Below are 16927 nucleotides of genomic sequence, written 5' to 3'. Positions count from 1 at the left end.
CCGGGGTGTTCTCTATCTTTAGTCCTTTTTATATTATTTAAATTTTTTGTAGTTGTAGATGGACACAATGTTTTTATTTTATTTGTTTATTTTTATATGGTACTGAGGATTGAACCCAGTGCCTCACGCATGCCAAGCAAGTTCTCTGCCACTGAGCTATAGCCCCAGCCCAGTCCTTTTTAGTTTTAAGTTGATATTGAGTCTTGCTAAATTAGAAGTCTCACTAAGGCTGGCCTCAATCTTGCTATCTTCCTGCCTCAGCCCCACCTCCCAATCTGAGTCACTGGAATTATAGGTGCATATCACTGTGCCCACTGTTTATAATTTATTAGATTTTAAAATACTCAAATGGAGAAACTGTATTTTGGGAGCTAATACAAGTCTATATACATAGTAGGCACTCATTAATGTTTCTGAGTGATGAAGAGATAATTAATGGTAGAGTGGTAACAGTAGATCTTCATGTGTGGTCACTTGTGCCATTATTACACTTATTATAACATACATATACATAACCTCCAAGCATAGGAGTAGCCATGATCAGAACATGGCAAATAACTTCTTTGTCTAGTTTTGTCATGGGGAAGGCTATAAAATCTTAAAATTATAAAGGAACTCTTAAAAAGTATCTTTTAAGCAGATGGGTTAATATTTTTACAGGTGAGATTAGTCTTAAGGTTACTTTTCTATGCCTGAGTAGTCTGATATGTAAAAAATGTTGGGTTTTTGTTGCTGGGAATTGAATTCAAGGCCTCACACATGCTAGGCAGATAGTACTTTTAATAGTGAGCACTCTATTATTGAGCTATATATCCAGCCCTTGATACATAAAATTAATCAAATTCTTTATATTTTCTTGGTAAGAATCTGAAATCTTTGGAATAGGTTTTAATAGGTAGTTATTGCTCATTGTGACATAATTTTGTGGTTGTCTTTTAATTTTTGTGTTGATACTCTGTTGAGGTTCCTTGGTTGCAAGGAACTAGCTCAAGTAAAAAGGTGGATGATTATTGAAAATATATAAAGGTATCTAATAGAATCTAACAGCTTGAACTGTGGCTATACCTTATTAGATTTTTTTAGATAACTAAAAGCGCCTCCCTCTACCTCTTAGCATCCTGGAAGCTCTATCGTGTCTTCTAAGTCTGCTGAACTCTGGGTGCTGTCTTTATTTATTTGGAGGTTCTTTTTCTGGCTTTGACCTACCATGGCCCAGACTTAAAATAAATTTTTAGCTCCAGATCCTACCACAGGTTGGCCATGTGATGTTTTTGCAGCATGGACCAAGGATTATCTGAGGTTGTTTAAAAATGTGGACTCCATCACCAGACATACTTAATCAGAATCTCTTTTGATGGTGGTCATTATCTGTATTTAAAGTTAGATCCCAGATGACTCTTTTTTGGGGGGTGCTGGGGATTGAACCCAGGGCCTTAGTGCATACAAGGTAAGCACTCTACCAATGAGCTAATATCCCCAGCCCTCCAGATGACTTTTATTTATACTATACTTTGAGAACCAATTGAGTCAATGGTTTACTGACAATGGTTAGTTGTCTTTGAGTTAAATAACCACTCAGTTCAATCATTGGGTATTATTAGTAATGACATAAGGTAACACAGATAATACTTTTAATAGTGAGCATTCTAAAGTCAGAGAGCCATGTTTGAACCCTGACTGACTCCATCAAAGTAAGTATGACAAGTTTTTTAACTTTGTGTCTCTTTTTTTAAAAAAAAAAAAATAATATTGGTATTTATCTTATAGAGTTTTGGCGAGGATAAGATAATAAAAGAAATGTGATTGCAACAGTAACCTTGCAGGATTAGGACTCAAAAGATAGTATTGCTGGTTCTACTATAACTACTTCAACTACTATTACTACTGCTACTACTACAACATCAGCAAATATGGCTATCTAAGCACTTCTAGTTCCACGAGTAACTAGTGTTTTCAGGACTGGCAGACTGGTTTTTGATTGAGCTCAGGTAACCAAATGATTGAACTTGGTTGGGTTAAATTGACTCAAACTCACAATTAATGCCTTAACCAGGACAAAAATTTTGAATTTAAATTAATAATTTCTTATTTAAGATCCAAATAAGCCACTATTTTCAATCAAAGTTAATAATAATCATTAGCAATTTGTCATCTCATTACCATTTTCATTAGCAACGAAGTCATCTCAATGTAAACAGTCTGTTTTAACAGAATGGCTGTTCTTTTCTCTGTAAGGGGAAAGGAGATTCCCCGGAGGCTCGAGCATTGGCCAAACAGGTGGCCACGGCCCTTCAGAACCTGCAGACCAAAACCAACAGGGCTGTGGCAAACAGCAGACCTGCCAAAGCAGCTGTCCACCTTGAGGGCAAAATCGAGCAAGCACAGCGATGGATTCATAATCCTACAGTGGATGACCGGGGAGTCGGTAAGGACCTTAGCACAAATAAGCAGGTTGTTGATAGGGGTCTTGTAACATTTGTAATAAGGTGCTGAAAGGGTTCTTCAGTCATTGGTGAGTCAGGCATTTTTCAGTGTGTTTCCATTTCCAAATATAGCCAATATAATCCCTATGATTTATCAAAGAAGCATTAAAGAAAGAATGATTTTGATATATGCAAATAGAAGAATACTCATAGCAGCAAGGAATGGTGGTGCCCACCTGTAATCCCAGCAACTTGGGAGGCTGAGGTAGGAGGATTACAAATTCAAGGCCAGCCTCAGTAACTTAGTGAGACCCTGTCTCAAAACCCAAACAAAACAAAACAAAAAAGTGCTCAGTGGTAGAGTGTTACATAGTGTAACATATAAGAGGCCCCCAATCCCCAATATAATCCCCCTTCTTTTCCCCAAAATGGACACATGCATTTGTGCACATGTGCACATGCACACACATGTGCACACACACACAGGAGAGATATTCATATCAAAAGTGAAAATTTGAATTAATATCAGTTCTATGTATACTTCTATTTTATAGTATTTCTGTGTTCACAGTCCTTGCCAAGTATCCAGATAAATATAATTTTTGAAAATAGTGAAAGGCACTTAACATTATTTTAGTTTGAAGTCTCTTTCATCACACAATCAACCTGAAAAATTTTTAACTTAAAATTTTGACTTTGGGGATATTTTAAGAATGGTTTTGTAAAAATTTATTTTGTGATAGCAAGTCTGCTAAAGCTGAAAGATCTATTTACTCCATTTGCCATATTTGTTGGATCAACAGATAAATTTTTAAATTGGTGATGTCTAGTGTCAATAAGGGGCTAAGGAATTGGGCAGGCACATATCTTACAGATATAGGAATAAATTAGTATAGACTTTATAGGTTTGGTATTATGTCAAAAACTTTTAAAAAGTTCATATTTATTGACTCAGCAATTCAAGTTGTAGGAATTTTTCCTAAGAAGTAATTTTTTTCTAAGGAGTCAAAACAAGAATATTTGTTAATAGTTTGAATGTTTAATACTAAGTATGTCAATATGATAAAATGCTACATAGATTTTTAGATTGTGTTTGTTACTGTTTGCAGTGCTGGGATTCAGACCCAGGGCCTTGCACATGCTAGGCAAGGCTCTACCAGTGAACTACATCTGCTACTACTAGATCATGTTTTTAAAAGATATTTAGTTAAGTGGGAAAACACTTGGGTTAAAGAAAAGAATCAGGGAACAAAAGTTGGGCTTGGGGTGTAGCTCAGTGATAAAGCCCTTACGTAGCATGTATAAGGCCCCAAGTTGGATCTTGAAGACCACAAAAAGAAAGAAAGAAAAAAAAAAGAATAAAAGTTAACATATAGGGGCTGGTGATGTGGTTTAGTGGCATACAGCCTGTACTTAGCATGTATGAAGGCCTGGCTTCAATCCTCTGCAAACCCCCCCCCTTTGGAAGAAAGCATAATTTATCTGTTCTTACTTATGCTTTTTTGTATTTCCAAAATGTTTTCTTTTGTCTGGAAACGATCACTCTACAAAATATTATTTAAAAAACAAACAACTGGAATGCCATTGTGGTTACCGTTTCTAGGTCTATGTGAGTTTTAGTGTTTTCTTCTTGATCCAGGTCAGGCTGCCATCCGGGGGCTTGTGGCTGAAGGACATCGTCTGGCTAATGTCATGATGGGGCCTTATCGTCAAGATCTTCTTGCCAAGTGTGACCGTGTGGACCAGTTGACAGCTCAGCTGGCTGACCTGGCTGCCAGAGGGGAAGGGGAAAGTCCTCAGGCCAGAGCACTTGCATCACAGCTCCAAGACTCCTTAAAGGTAGAATTTAGGAGCACATGTCATTAGTCGTTTTATGCTTATCATTACTAAAAAATGATGGATGGGAGAGAAAATAATTAAAAATACATAATTTCTGGAGTTTAGAAAAACAAAGAGTATGACCAAAGATATAAGGAAATCTAGAGCTAATTATTAGGAAAAAGCTCACCAGTGTGTGGTAATGACTTAAGTTGTTTTCCAAATTTCACTCAATGAACTCTTTTATGAATTTTGCTCTGTTCATGTTTCACTTGTACTTTTATTTATTTAACATTTTTCTTAAAATGGACTTCTTTTTAAAACTTAAATTAAAAAAAAACCTTGTAATAATTCTGAAATCTTATGCTTGATGAGCTGGTTGTATTTTTTTCCCTACTATTTTAAAAAGAAATACATAATTATTAAAATAATTTGTCTACATAACACCTAAAATCATCTCCAGTATCACCAGTCAGTATTTGTCACCTACCTTGAAAAATGGGGTGATGGGGATTTCTTTGTATAAATTGAGAAAACTTAACTTGGACTAAGTGAAATAACTATGAAAAAGAGCATGTGACTTCTAAGAATGCTCTTTTTTAGACTCATGTTAAGAAATCTATACATATATACTTTGTTTTTGAGATTTCTTAATTTCCCGTTCTTGATTTAGTACTTCCTAAAATAATAAATTGCTTAGAAATTTAACATTGCATCCACCAGATAGTTACCATGGTCATCATCAGGCCTCTCCAGCAGTGGGAACAGTGAGGAATTCTGTCTTCAAGAACTCAAGACCTTTTTGGGCTCAACCCCATGATTTTCAGTGTCATTTCATGAAGACCACCAAGAAAAGAAGCAAAAGTGCTAGGTGCAATGGCACATGCCTGTAACCCCAGCTACAGGAGACTGAGGCAGAGAACGGCAAGTTTGGGACTAGCCTCAGCAATTTAGTGAGACCCTGTCTCAAAATTAAAAAGAACTGGGCTAGGGTTGTGGCTCAGTTTTAGAGCGCTTGCCTGGTGTGTGTGAGGCACTGGGTTTCATCCTCAGCACCACATTAAATAAGTAAGTAAGTAAGTAAGTAAGTAAGTAAATAAATAAATAAGGAAGGGTGTTATGTCCATCTACAACTAAATACATAAAAAAAAATTAAAAAGAACTGAGGATGGAGCTCAGTTAAAGCACCCCTTAATTTTAATCCTCAGTAAGTCCTCCTCTCCCACCAATAAAAAAAGTAAAATTCCTTGGGGGTCCTATCTGTTTCACTAAACATTAATCTCTTAGAGGATATGATTCATAATTTTGACCTGTGCTAGCTCAGTGTTTTGTACACAGATATTAATAAATATTTATTGAATTAAACTCAGAGAATGAATATTTTAGTGAAATAAGGACATTAACATATATGCTTTGGGGATGTTGCTGGAAATTTTCATTTTTAAACAATAAAAAATAAAATAAATTTTTATTTTTTAAGGATCTGAAAGCCAGGATGCAGGAGGCTATGACTCAGGAGGTGTCAGTTGTTTTCAGTGATACCACAACTCCCATCAAGCTATTGGCAGTGGCGGCTACTGCCCCTCCTGATGCACCCAATAGGGAAGAGGTAGGTATCTAAGAGCTTCCATTTCTTCTGTTGGGCAACTCTTTGTAAAGGTAAAATGTTGTTACAGGGTACACAAGCAGCAGTGGCTGGGAAGTTGTAGGTGGAAGAGTAGAGGGGGATCTTTTAATCCACGAAGTATATTAGTTATGAAGGTTTTTAATTGCAAACAGTAGAAGACTTGACCATCAGAAAGTTTAGTGACATCACAAGAAACATGGAAGTAGGTAGCTCTGGCCTTGCTTGATTCAGAAGCTAAAAATCATGAAAACTGGCATCTCTTATGGTTTTTTTGGTCTTTTCCTTAGGGTATGTGATGACTTTTACTGCCCCAGGTGTCATGTTCAAGGCAGGAAGATATAAGGAATTGGGGTACTCCAGTTTCAACTGTTTATTAGGACATTTTGTTCTCAACACAGAAATCAGGACAGGCATTTTAAATCATTTGATGTCATTATTCTACTCTAAACCTTCCAGTAGTTTCTCCCTGTCCCAAAGTGAAATCAGAGTCCTTACAGTGAACAGTAAGGCCAGTGATGTGCTGGTAAACCAACTCTCCAGTAAAACGAAAAACAAAAAAATCTGACTTGTAATGTTTGTAGAATTCATGATGTAAATACTCCCAGCATGGCTGTTGTAACATGAAGTCATTGAAAGCAAAGTTGGGAAGAGATAGGCATATTTTACATATTTGGTAAAAATGGCTTCATCACACCACTGAATCTGGTTCCTTGTCTACTTTTCTGAATTCATGTTGGTATTATTATTCTCCCTCTGCATATTCCTCTCTATGAGAACAGAGCTTCTTTTGTATATGTTCTAAGCTTGAGGCCTTTGCACTTGTTTTCCCCACAGATTTTATTTTTCACTCACTTTCTTCAGTTTTCTATTGAAATATCATTTTTGGATTACTACCTAAAATAGCAACTCCAATCCCAGGGATTTCTTTATCTCCTTATCTTACTTTTCTCTATAGCATTTATCAACATTTGATATAGTTTATTTTTATTGTCTGTGTCACTCAAATTAGCACGAAAGCTCCACGTGGGCAGAGACTTCATTTTGTCATTGCTTTATTGCCAGTTCCTAGTGTAATACCTGACACACAGTTAATGCTGAATGAAAGAAAGTAAAGGCTTTCCCAGAAATCCTCCAGGATACCTTCACTTATGTCTTCTTGTTTAGAACTCTGTTGCATGGTTACCTCAGCTGCAAAAGAATCTGGCAAAGCAAGTATTTGGTTTTTCAGCCTTTATAGTATTGGCAGCAAAGAAGAGATTTTTGGGTCAGGCAAACTAATCCAAAGGTGAAGGTTTGTGTTATTCTTATTTGCTACTGACGCCTATTTTCTTTCTCTGGCCTCAATTACTAGGCAGTTCAATTCATGGTCTCCTCAGGCTAGGAGGATTTGCTACTCTTTTGTTCCAGCCTTCTTTGATTTTTGGACTAGTAGATCCAACTATTTGCTCATCCTTTCCAGCTAGATGCTTCATTAGTTCCTCAGCATATGTTGACCTTCTGTTATCCCTTGGTAATTTGCATGTCACCATGGACTTTCCTTCTCCCCATCTTCTCATATCAATAAATAACTCAGGCATCTTAAGTTGATCTCACAAATATATCTTAAATCCTTTCTGTTTTCCATTGGTATTCTCACAGCTCTGATTCTGATGTTTATTCCTCACTTCCTGCATGCCTGCATAACTCTGACTTGTCTTCTTTGAATCTGTCACTAGCCCACCAATTAAAAACAAAACCAAATCTGATCCTGCTGTTCTCCTGGTTAAATGCATCAGTGAGACTTATCTTCAACATAGGATAAAAACGGAGCTCTCTGATCTGGCTTTTAATATCCTTTCTATGTCAATTTCCTACAAACCCTTGATTCTCAGTTTATGCCCCAGAAATACATAGTTGCTTGTAGTTTCTTGAATATTCTGCCCTTTCTATGTCTTTGTTTTGTCTACCCCTTCTTTTTTTCTACCTTTTCCCTCTTTATTATGCTTTACTTCCTGGAGAGTTAATTACCTTTTCCTTTGCTCCATTAATATCAGTGTATAGCTCTATTTTTGCACATAGAATACCATGTTGCAAGTATCTATTGGCTCTTTTCCCCCCACTAGGCTGTGATCTCCTTAAGATGCAGATATTGTTTCATTTACTTTGGTATCTTCAGCACCTATCCCAAAATTTGTTATGTAGTAGATGGTCAGTAAACTTTGGTTGAGTGCCAAGAAAATTATACTAAGCAGTCAGTTAAATCAGAGGGAGCATGATATATGGTTTGGGAGGAGATGCCAAAAGACCAGTTATTTATTTCAATAAAATGGCTCAGGCCGGCTAGGAAAAACTTCTCCTTTAAAAAGTAAATATAGCAACTTCTCTAATGAAGATGTTAAGAGATGACATCAAACTACTGCTGAAAATATAGTCAAATGCAAAATCTTGGCCACAATATACCTCCTCATAAGTTTAGCCTTAGCCACTAGCATCATGTATACACAAACAAGGGTTGAGCCAGTTGTAGTGGCTCATGCCTGTATTCCCAGCTGCAGTTCAGTGATAGAGCACTTGCCTAGCATAGGATGTGCAAGGCTTTGTGTTCAATACCCAGTACCACCACCACCAAAAAATAAAACACTAAAAAAATAATAATAATAATAAAAGAAAGAAAGAAAAAGAAACAAGGACTGAGACCAGGAAAAGGGGACTAGGAGATCAGAGATTTCAGGCAGAAGTTTTGAGCATGAAATGGCAGGAATTTAGAAAACTAATTCTAACCAAGAGACCAGGATAGGAAAGAGACTCAAGAGGATAGACGTAGGCTGGGTATGGTGGTATAGGCCTGTAGTCCCAGCAAAACAGGAAGCTAAGGCAGGAGGATTGCAAGTTCAAGATCAATTTAGCAAGACTGTCTCAAAAATTTAACAAAAACAAGAACAACCCTCCCGCCCCCCCCCCAAAACCCCCACATAAATCCCAGAACATTGGCAATGAGATCGGAACTTGTTTGAGCCAAGAAACCTTTAGAGATTATCTGCCTTGAATTTGAACTGGGTGGGCAGACCCTCAGGAGGAGGTAAATAAAGAGGATGTATTCTGTAGGGAGTTCCTGACATCTCTGTGCATAATGTAAGCCTGACCCAGTGCTATTTGGTATGCCTTGCTTTTTCAAGTGTCACTTCTAAAAACGTTATCCAAATAAATGATGGAAGAACTTGTCATTTCAAGTAGGTTAAATAGCCCTATTTGTGGTATATAACCTTGCATGGTATTCACATTGAAGGAAAAGTTAACTTTTTATAATTTGAGAGCTGAATAACAAATAAGTAGATAATTTTGCATTTGGGATTAATAAAAGTCATCTATCCTTACCCTATGTCAGGTCCAGAGTATGAGCACCAGGTTTCATTTTTTTCTATGAAGGTCAAGGGAAGAGTTTTTACAACATTAATGGTAATGGGATATATGAGGGATACTTTTTTTTGGAAGCTAGAACTCAGTTTAGGACTTTTAGTCCTAAACTTGTGATGCTTTCAACTACCTATAGTAGCTGAGTAGGTTTGTATGTCTTCTTCAGATTAGAGGATAAACCTTTTGGAAACTGGCCTTAGTCTTTATCTTTAGGGATGCACGTGTGCGTGCGTGCATGTGTGTTTGTGTGTGTAGTGTGTATACAGGATGCTTGTGGCTAAGGCTAAATCTCTGAGGAGGTATATTGTGGTCAAGATTTTGCATTTGACTATAGTTTCAGCAGTAGTGTGATGTCATCTCTTAACATCTTCATTAGAGAAGGTGCTACATTTGCTTTAAAGAAGGAGTTTTTCTTAGGTGGCCTGAGCCATTTTATTGAAATAAATCTTCTTTTTATTTTAATTAGTTATACATGACAGCAGAACTTGGAGCACAACTTTTCATGAAATAAATATTCTTAATGTCTTTGTATTTTCCTCAAGGTATTTGATGAGAGGGCAGCAAACTTTGAAAACCATTCAGGAAGGCTTGGAGCTACAGCAGAGAAGGCAGCTGCTGTTGGTACCACTAATAAATCAACAGTGGAAGGCATTCAGGCATCAGTGAAGACTGCTCGAGAACTCACACCCCAGGTTGAGTTTTGCTTGCTCTTTATTTCAATACTCATTATACAGTGTTCAGTAAAGAAAGTTAATTACAGAACACTTTCTATACAATTGTGAATACCAACTGTATGATCACATTAAAAAATATTCATAATTTAAAACTTAGTGATTTCTAGAATTAGTATTTTATGGGACTTTTAACTTTATACATTTATGTATTGTTTGAATTTTTAAATAATGGCCATATATTAGTTTTGAAAGTAAAAATAAAGCTGGGTGTGGTGAAACATACCTGTAATTCCAGCAACTGGGGAGGCTGAGGCAGGAGAATTGCAAATTTGAGGCCAGCCTTAGCAACTTAGTGAGACCCTAGGCAACTTAGTGAGACCTTGTCTCAAAATAAAAAGTAAAAAGGGCTGGGGAAGTAAAAAGCTCAGTGGTAAATCCTCTTGGCTTAAAGCCCAGTGCTTCCCTGCCCACTCCCCCAAAATAGAAGTAGAAAAAACTAGTAAAGCAGCTCTTCTAATGAACACACATATATAGTTAGGAAAATTCTTAGATGATCTTGAGAGGTTAGTTTGCTTATATTTTAGAGTTCATATCTTTTCCCTGACATCTCTTTGAGGGAATTAAAAACGAAAAGAAAAAAAGCCTAGTTGTTTCCATAGTGTGTTTTCTTTTTTTTACTTAATTGTATAACCAAGGTGTACAATGAATTATATAATCAAAGTATAGCTAGTACATTTGGGAGCAAAGAAAATTGAGAAAAAAAGAAAAAAAAATTGCACAGGAATTAAAGTCGTAACAGGTAATAGATTTTCTTTAAAAATCAGTTCAATGTGATTTAGCTTGATGTTTGTGCAACTTCTATTCAGATTATAGAAAATTTATTTTTTTTCATTCATTTATTCAGCAGATATTTATTAAGGGCTTGAAATACACAGGGAACCATATTAGGCTTTATAAATCTATAATACTGAATTTCATAGGAACTTGTGGGAAGAGAGCATATCTTATTAATTATTCAGCTTTTGCCTATGTCACATGTTAGCAAATTAAATTCATACATTCTGTCTCCTTCTCTCCATATTTGTGGTGCTGGAGATCAAACCCAGAGCTTTGCATGTGCTAGGCAAGTATTCTACCACTGAACTACATGCCCACCACAAATTAGACCTTCCTGAAAGATTACATTCATCCAATTAAAAAAATCATAAAATACATATATGTCTAACTTTCTTGAAAAACTCCATAAAAATGGAACATAAAACAAACTTTGAGTATAGAACAGATTTCTAAAAAAGAGAAAAAGAAAACTAGGCTTTAAGTTACTAACTTTAGAGACGGGGGTTGTGGCTCAGTGGTACAGCATTTGCCTTGCACGTGTGAGGCACTGGGTTCAATCCTCAGCACCACATAAAAATAAATAAATAAAATAAAGGTATTGTGTAAAAGTTACTAACTTTGGAAAAAATGAGAACCAAACTTGAATCCTCTAAGACCTTGAAGCTTGGTTTTCTCACTTTAGAAAAATGAAACTAACAAATCTAATGGATTGCTCTTGGGAGTAAACATATGCATGTATAGCCTATATTTTACCAGATATTTATGTTATTTCCTTCTATCCCCAAAACTGTCACTGACTAGTCAGGACCTCTTGAGCAACCCACTTAAATTTTCTTTTCTTTTCTAAACAATTTTTTTTCTTAATACTTATTTTTTAGTAGTAATCAGACACAATATATTTATTTTATTTATTTTTATGTGGTGCTGAGGATCGAACCCAGGCCCTCACACATGCTAGGTGAGCACTCCACCTCTGAGCCACAGCCTCAGCCCCAACCCACTTAAATTTTCTGAGTGTTGGTTTTTGCATCTGCAAAGTGAGATATTGCACAGGTTGTTGTTGTCAGGATTAAGTAAGAAATGGATGTGAAAGCACTTTGTAATTTTCTTATTTCCTTAAAATCAGACTATAGGAGCTATGGATGTGGCCTGTAGTAGAGTGCTTACCTGGCATGCATAAGGTCCTGGGTTTCATTACACACACACACACACACACACACACACACACGGCCATTGACATTTTTCCCCCTCTATGCAAAGAGTCTACTCTGGGGAGCCAAACCTAGTGTGTTCACCCTAAAGAGACCTGTCAGTTTTTGGCTTTATGGTGCCATCTCTTGGTGAAGAGGAGAAGGCTTCATTGCAGATTTGTAATTTGAGTATGAGGGTACTCTGCTGGTGTTGAAAAGTTGTTTTGTCATTGTCAGGTCATCTCAGCTGCTCGCATCTTACTGAGGAACCCTGGAAATCAAGCAGCTTATGAACATTTTGAAACCATGAAGAACCAGTGGATTGATAATGTTGAAAAAATGACAGGTAGAGTTTTTGTAAAGTTCTTGTCTGATCCATGAGGAATGAGTTCTGAGAGCCCCAAGAGGGACTGGTTCTATTACTCAGCTATAATTGGATAAAGGGACAGTCATGTGCTCAACAGTGTTCTTGGCCCTGATTAAGGCTGCTGAGCAGTGGCAGCTTCTCATTCAAGCCTTGCAACTTTGTCTGAAGAGAGATTGTTTGAGTCTCTTTTATTTCAGTGCCACCCTCCCATTGTGATGTTTATTGTTACAGCTCCTATCTTCACTTTGAATAGTGTCTTTGCCCAGTCTGAGGCAGAGTTCAGTTTCAGAGGCTAGGAGGCGGTGTTCGTGGATACAGTGGGTGTCCCTGTCATTTTCAGTGGGTTCACATTTCAAGGAACCACAATAGCTACTATTTAATAGAACTTGTCTCAGAGTTTCCTTCAACTTATCAACTACGTAGTTTAAGAAAAGAACAGAAGAAACCAACCACCAACAAACCCGTGTCTGTACGACTGAAGTAGCAAGTAGCACTTCTGAATCTTCTTCATTCTCTGTGGAGGGTGAGATAGGAGAGAAGGGACGAAATGAAGAGTGTAGGCTCTTCGTTGTCCCTGCAGAACCCGCTGACAGGGGTCTATAGCAGCCAGAGATGAAAGTGGAGCTCCCGCAGTGTCTGAAGAGAGGTAACAGAAACAAGAAACAGGCTTTTAGGGTTATTGGAATCCTCTGCGTGGCTCATCTTGGGCACTGCATGCTGCCAACAACCAACAGATGGCTTGGGAGTGAGACGGGAAGAGAGAAAATGTTATTAACAGATAATGTGGTGATGTGGTGAAGGTTTCAGACATGATCTTGGTTTCCTCCTGATGTCTTTGCATTTCTGGTTGTCTGTGGTGGATACAAGACCAGCGACCACGGTTGGTATAAATATTGCAAATCCATATAGCCTACCTGACTGTGTCTTCACTTTTTTCTTCAGTGGTGTTTACCTGGAAGCTTACGGTTGTGTAGGGATAACTTTTAGCTGAAAGATAGAGTATTGTAGTTTATTATGAGAAACAAATAGAAATGAATATTTTGGAGTCTCTTATTCTTCTAAAACAGAAATTAAATTCCATTTTTGGTCTCTTGACAGGGCTGGTGGACGAAGCCATTGATACCAAATCTCTGTTGGATGCTTCTGAAGAAGCAATTAAAAAAGATCTGGACAAGTGTAAGGTAGCCATGGCCAACATTCAACCTCAGATGCTGGTTGCTGGGGCAACAAGCATTGCTCATCGGGCCAACTGAATCCTGCTGGTGGCGAAGAGGGAGGTGGAGAACTCTGAGGATCCCAAGTCCCATGAGGCTGTGAAAGCTGCCTCTGATGAATTGAGCAAAACAATCTCCCCTATGGTGATGGATGCAAAGGCTGTGGCTGGAAACATTTCTGACCCTGGTAAGCAACAAAGCATGGTGGTGAGATAAGGTGCACCTCACAACCGCCACATACAAAGTCTACACACACTTAGTATGAGAATACTAGGCTAATCATTTTCTGTCCACACCTCTGCAGTATTGGCAGGTGTGTAGATATACTGGTTCAGCTTCACTATGCTTTCTTAATGTTGTCTGGCTAAACAGTTCTTAACCCTGTTCAATCATTATTTTGAAAATTTCTCAAAAGATGACTAATCAGTTTGCCATATATATAATATATAAGCTTATGTTTATAAGCTTATATAATACTGTTGTAACTTCTTGTGTATTTTTCTCTATAAAGCATTTTATTTTTCTGTCAAATATGGAGGGCTAAAGTTAACCTCTCGTCTCTTAGGCCCTAAAGAATCTGGGTTTTTATCAGCTGAATTTTGATCATATTTTCAGTATCACTGAAGGAGAGTGTAATTGGAGCCACTCCTTTGGTTGGAATCATCTGAATTCCTTCCTGTTTTGAACACCCAATATTTCTATTCTCATTTGTGAGTAGAATCCAGTGAGAGAGTGGAAAGGAAGCGCTGGTTTATCCACCCCTGACTCAGGCAGAATCTTTCTGATGTTCTTAACCCACCATCATAAAGGACATAGTTGGTTCACTAATTGGAGTTTCTCATATTTTGAAGATTCCTGAATTCCAGCTCAGCATAAATGGCTAACATGCTGAATGCCAAATAGAGCAAAGGAGTAGGGAGAAAGGTGGGAAGTACTCTGGGGAATGTATGCCCAATCTGAAACTGACATGTCCCACATTCTGCATTGAGCAGATAACTCTTGACTGTGTCATCATCAGAGAGGTGATGGGTACCACCTGAGGCCAGAGTGTTCATGCCCAAGAATCTCTTGATTACTTGTTTGTTGTCCAGTGAGCAGGCATGCTGAACACTATAGGAACAGCTGGTTTATGAGACTTCCTACTCTTTTCAGGCCTCAGGGCATCTGACTTACCCTATCTCCCTTCCCCTTTAGCCACTGCCTACGATGCTTACTGGCAGCTTCACATTCAGCTTTTGTTGATAGAAACCAGTTCTTTTGCTAGACAGACAGTGCTTTGGGGCACTGACCTACCCAGCTGAAAATGAGAGTATCTTTTGTTTAGGCCTGCAAAAGAGCTTCCTGGACTCTGGATATTGGATCCTGGGAGCTGTGGCCAAGGTCAGAGAAGCCTTCCAACCTCAGGAACCTGACTTCCCACCTCCTCCACCTGACCTTGAACAGCTCCGAGTAAGTAAATTCAGAGAGATGGGGAGTGTTGAGCAGCAGGATGTTGAGAATGTAACGAGAGAGAAGTAAACTGTATTTTAGATTTTAAGAATCAAGTGGCTTGGTTTAGCTTTTACTTGAACTTAAGTCAGAGGCTTATCTTGATTTTTATCCCCAAATTTAGTAGAGTCAAAATCCAGTGCTTATATATGGGTTGGTAGGTATCTGTGCTATTGGCCTCCTGTGATGGGGTGTGCCTGGAACAGAGAAGCTGGCTTTGGTAAGTGTGGATGTAATGAATGATGAGGTAGTGAGCTATGGTAAAATCCTTGTACAGCTTGTGAGGAGGAAATTTCATGTGTTCCCAATTGCTAATGGTGTTTAGAATCTTGTATAGGTTCTTTCCTTTACTTGACCGTTATTTTTTCTTGTTAGAAAAAAGTAATATATGCTTTTCTAAAAAAGTTTTATCAAACCTTAGTTTAAAATCATTTGATACTGGCGAGGAGTATCAAAGTACCTTGAATCCATGGTTTAGCAGCAAGTTCAATGTGCAATATCTTGCAAATACAAATCCAAGAAATAGAAATAGTGATTATATTTAGATACTTACTCCAACTCACATTATTGGGAATACCTTGATATAGGGAATAATTTATCAAAACAGTAATTTATTTATTTCTTTGACTTATTTTCCCATATTTAATATCAGTAGAATATGTTAAGTTGGTCAAAGACAGAATTGGATCATTGTGCTCATAACTGAGAAGTAAATATTGCTTCCCTAATCTCCAACAGTTCTTTGATTTTTTTCCACCCCCCCCCCCACTTGAGCTCTTGGTGAGTGGTTGGGGCAGACAGAGGGAGATATTCATGACATTAGGTAGTCATGACTTTCAGAATCAGGATCTTGGACTGGGGCTGTGGCTCAGTAGTAGAATGCTTTCCTAGCATGCACAAGGCCCAGGGTTCAATCTCCAGCACCACAAAATAAATTAATAAAAGTTCTTCTAATTTAAAAAACAAAACAACAAGTAGGTTCACTAAAAAGGTTATAAAAAAGGAATCAGGATCTTAAAGGTAATTTGAGAGATGAAGAACCTAAGGCCTAAGTGAGAAGTTATTTGCCTTTCAGCTGCCCCTTCATAGAACTTGACCTAGAACCCAGAACTTCAATCTTGTGTGGGGATCATCTTTGAGAATCCTTGATCCCGTAGTGTTGTGTATGCCCCTCTGGGATATGACCAACACAGTAACTGTTAGCTATTTGTAGAGTGAAAAAAAATGCTTCTGTTGAGATTGCAGCAGGTGGTCCTTGTGGCTCAGTGTGGGTGGTCTTATTTGAAGTCAATGTGGGTGGCTTTTCTAGAGATGCTTTTTAGAGGAAAGGAAAAAATCTTAAGGGGGAGTAGTTCCTAGGATTTTACTTACAAACCTGTTTATTCTCTTTCTTAGCTAACAGATGAGCTTGCTCCTCCCAAACCACCTCTGCCTGAGGGTGAGGTCCCTCCACCCAGGCCCCCACCACCAGAGGAAAAGGATGAAGAGTTTCCTGAGCAGAAAGCCGGGGAGGTGATTAATCAGCCAATGATGATGGCTGCCAGGCAGCTCCATGATGAAGCTCGCAAATGGTCCAGCAAGGTAAGTAATGAAGCTCTTCTTGTCAAGAAAGGATGTCTTTTGAGAAAAAGATGAAGAACTATGCACAAAGCCCAGGAAGAAGAGTCCAGATGGAGTCACTCTCTCCCTCTGCTTTGGTTCCTGTGTTGCCAATAGCATGTTCCTGCCATTACCTGTGATTTAGTGAGATATTTCTGGTGTTTGATAGTTTCTCCTTCTTGCAGCTCAAATGAAATTTGGGATGCCTGTGGTTTGAGAAGAAGGTTCCTTTCTTCTTTGTCCATTAGAATGTCAGCTGCACTGACCCTGGATATTTAGGGTCTTTTAGAATTTGCT

At 38.0% G+C, this 16927-nt stretch overlaps 1 pseudogene across 1 annotated transcript in view; it reads left to right on the top strand.

Moving 5' to 3' along the window:
- The window catches only part of LOC308640394 (vinculin-like), a 50523-nt pseudogene that overhangs the window by 24727 nt on the left and 8869 nt on the right, over positions 1-16927 (top strand). Inside the window, exons 10-17 of the transcript in view lie at positions 2236-2425; positions 4063-4262; positions 5722-5850; positions 9804-9953; positions 12200-12308; positions 13428-13730; positions 14868-14992; positions 16427-16612. The product of the transcript in view is annotated as a vinculin-like (transcript). The remainder of the gene's footprint in view (positions 1-2235; positions 2426-4062; positions 4263-5721; positions 5851-9803; positions 9954-12199; positions 12309-13427; positions 13731-14867; positions 14993-16426; positions 16613-16927) is intronic.

Source organism: Spermophilus citellus (genome assembly GCF_964194105.1).
Source record: "Spermophilus citellus genome assembly, contig: SCAFFOLD_131, whole genome shotgun sequence".
Classification (NCBI taxonomy): domain Eukaryota; kingdom Metazoa; phylum Chordata; class Mammalia; order Rodentia; family Sciuridae; genus Spermophilus; species Spermophilus citellus.
The sequence above is the reverse complement of the archived record's forward strand: the minus strand, read 5'-3'. Positions and strand labels throughout refer to the sequence as shown.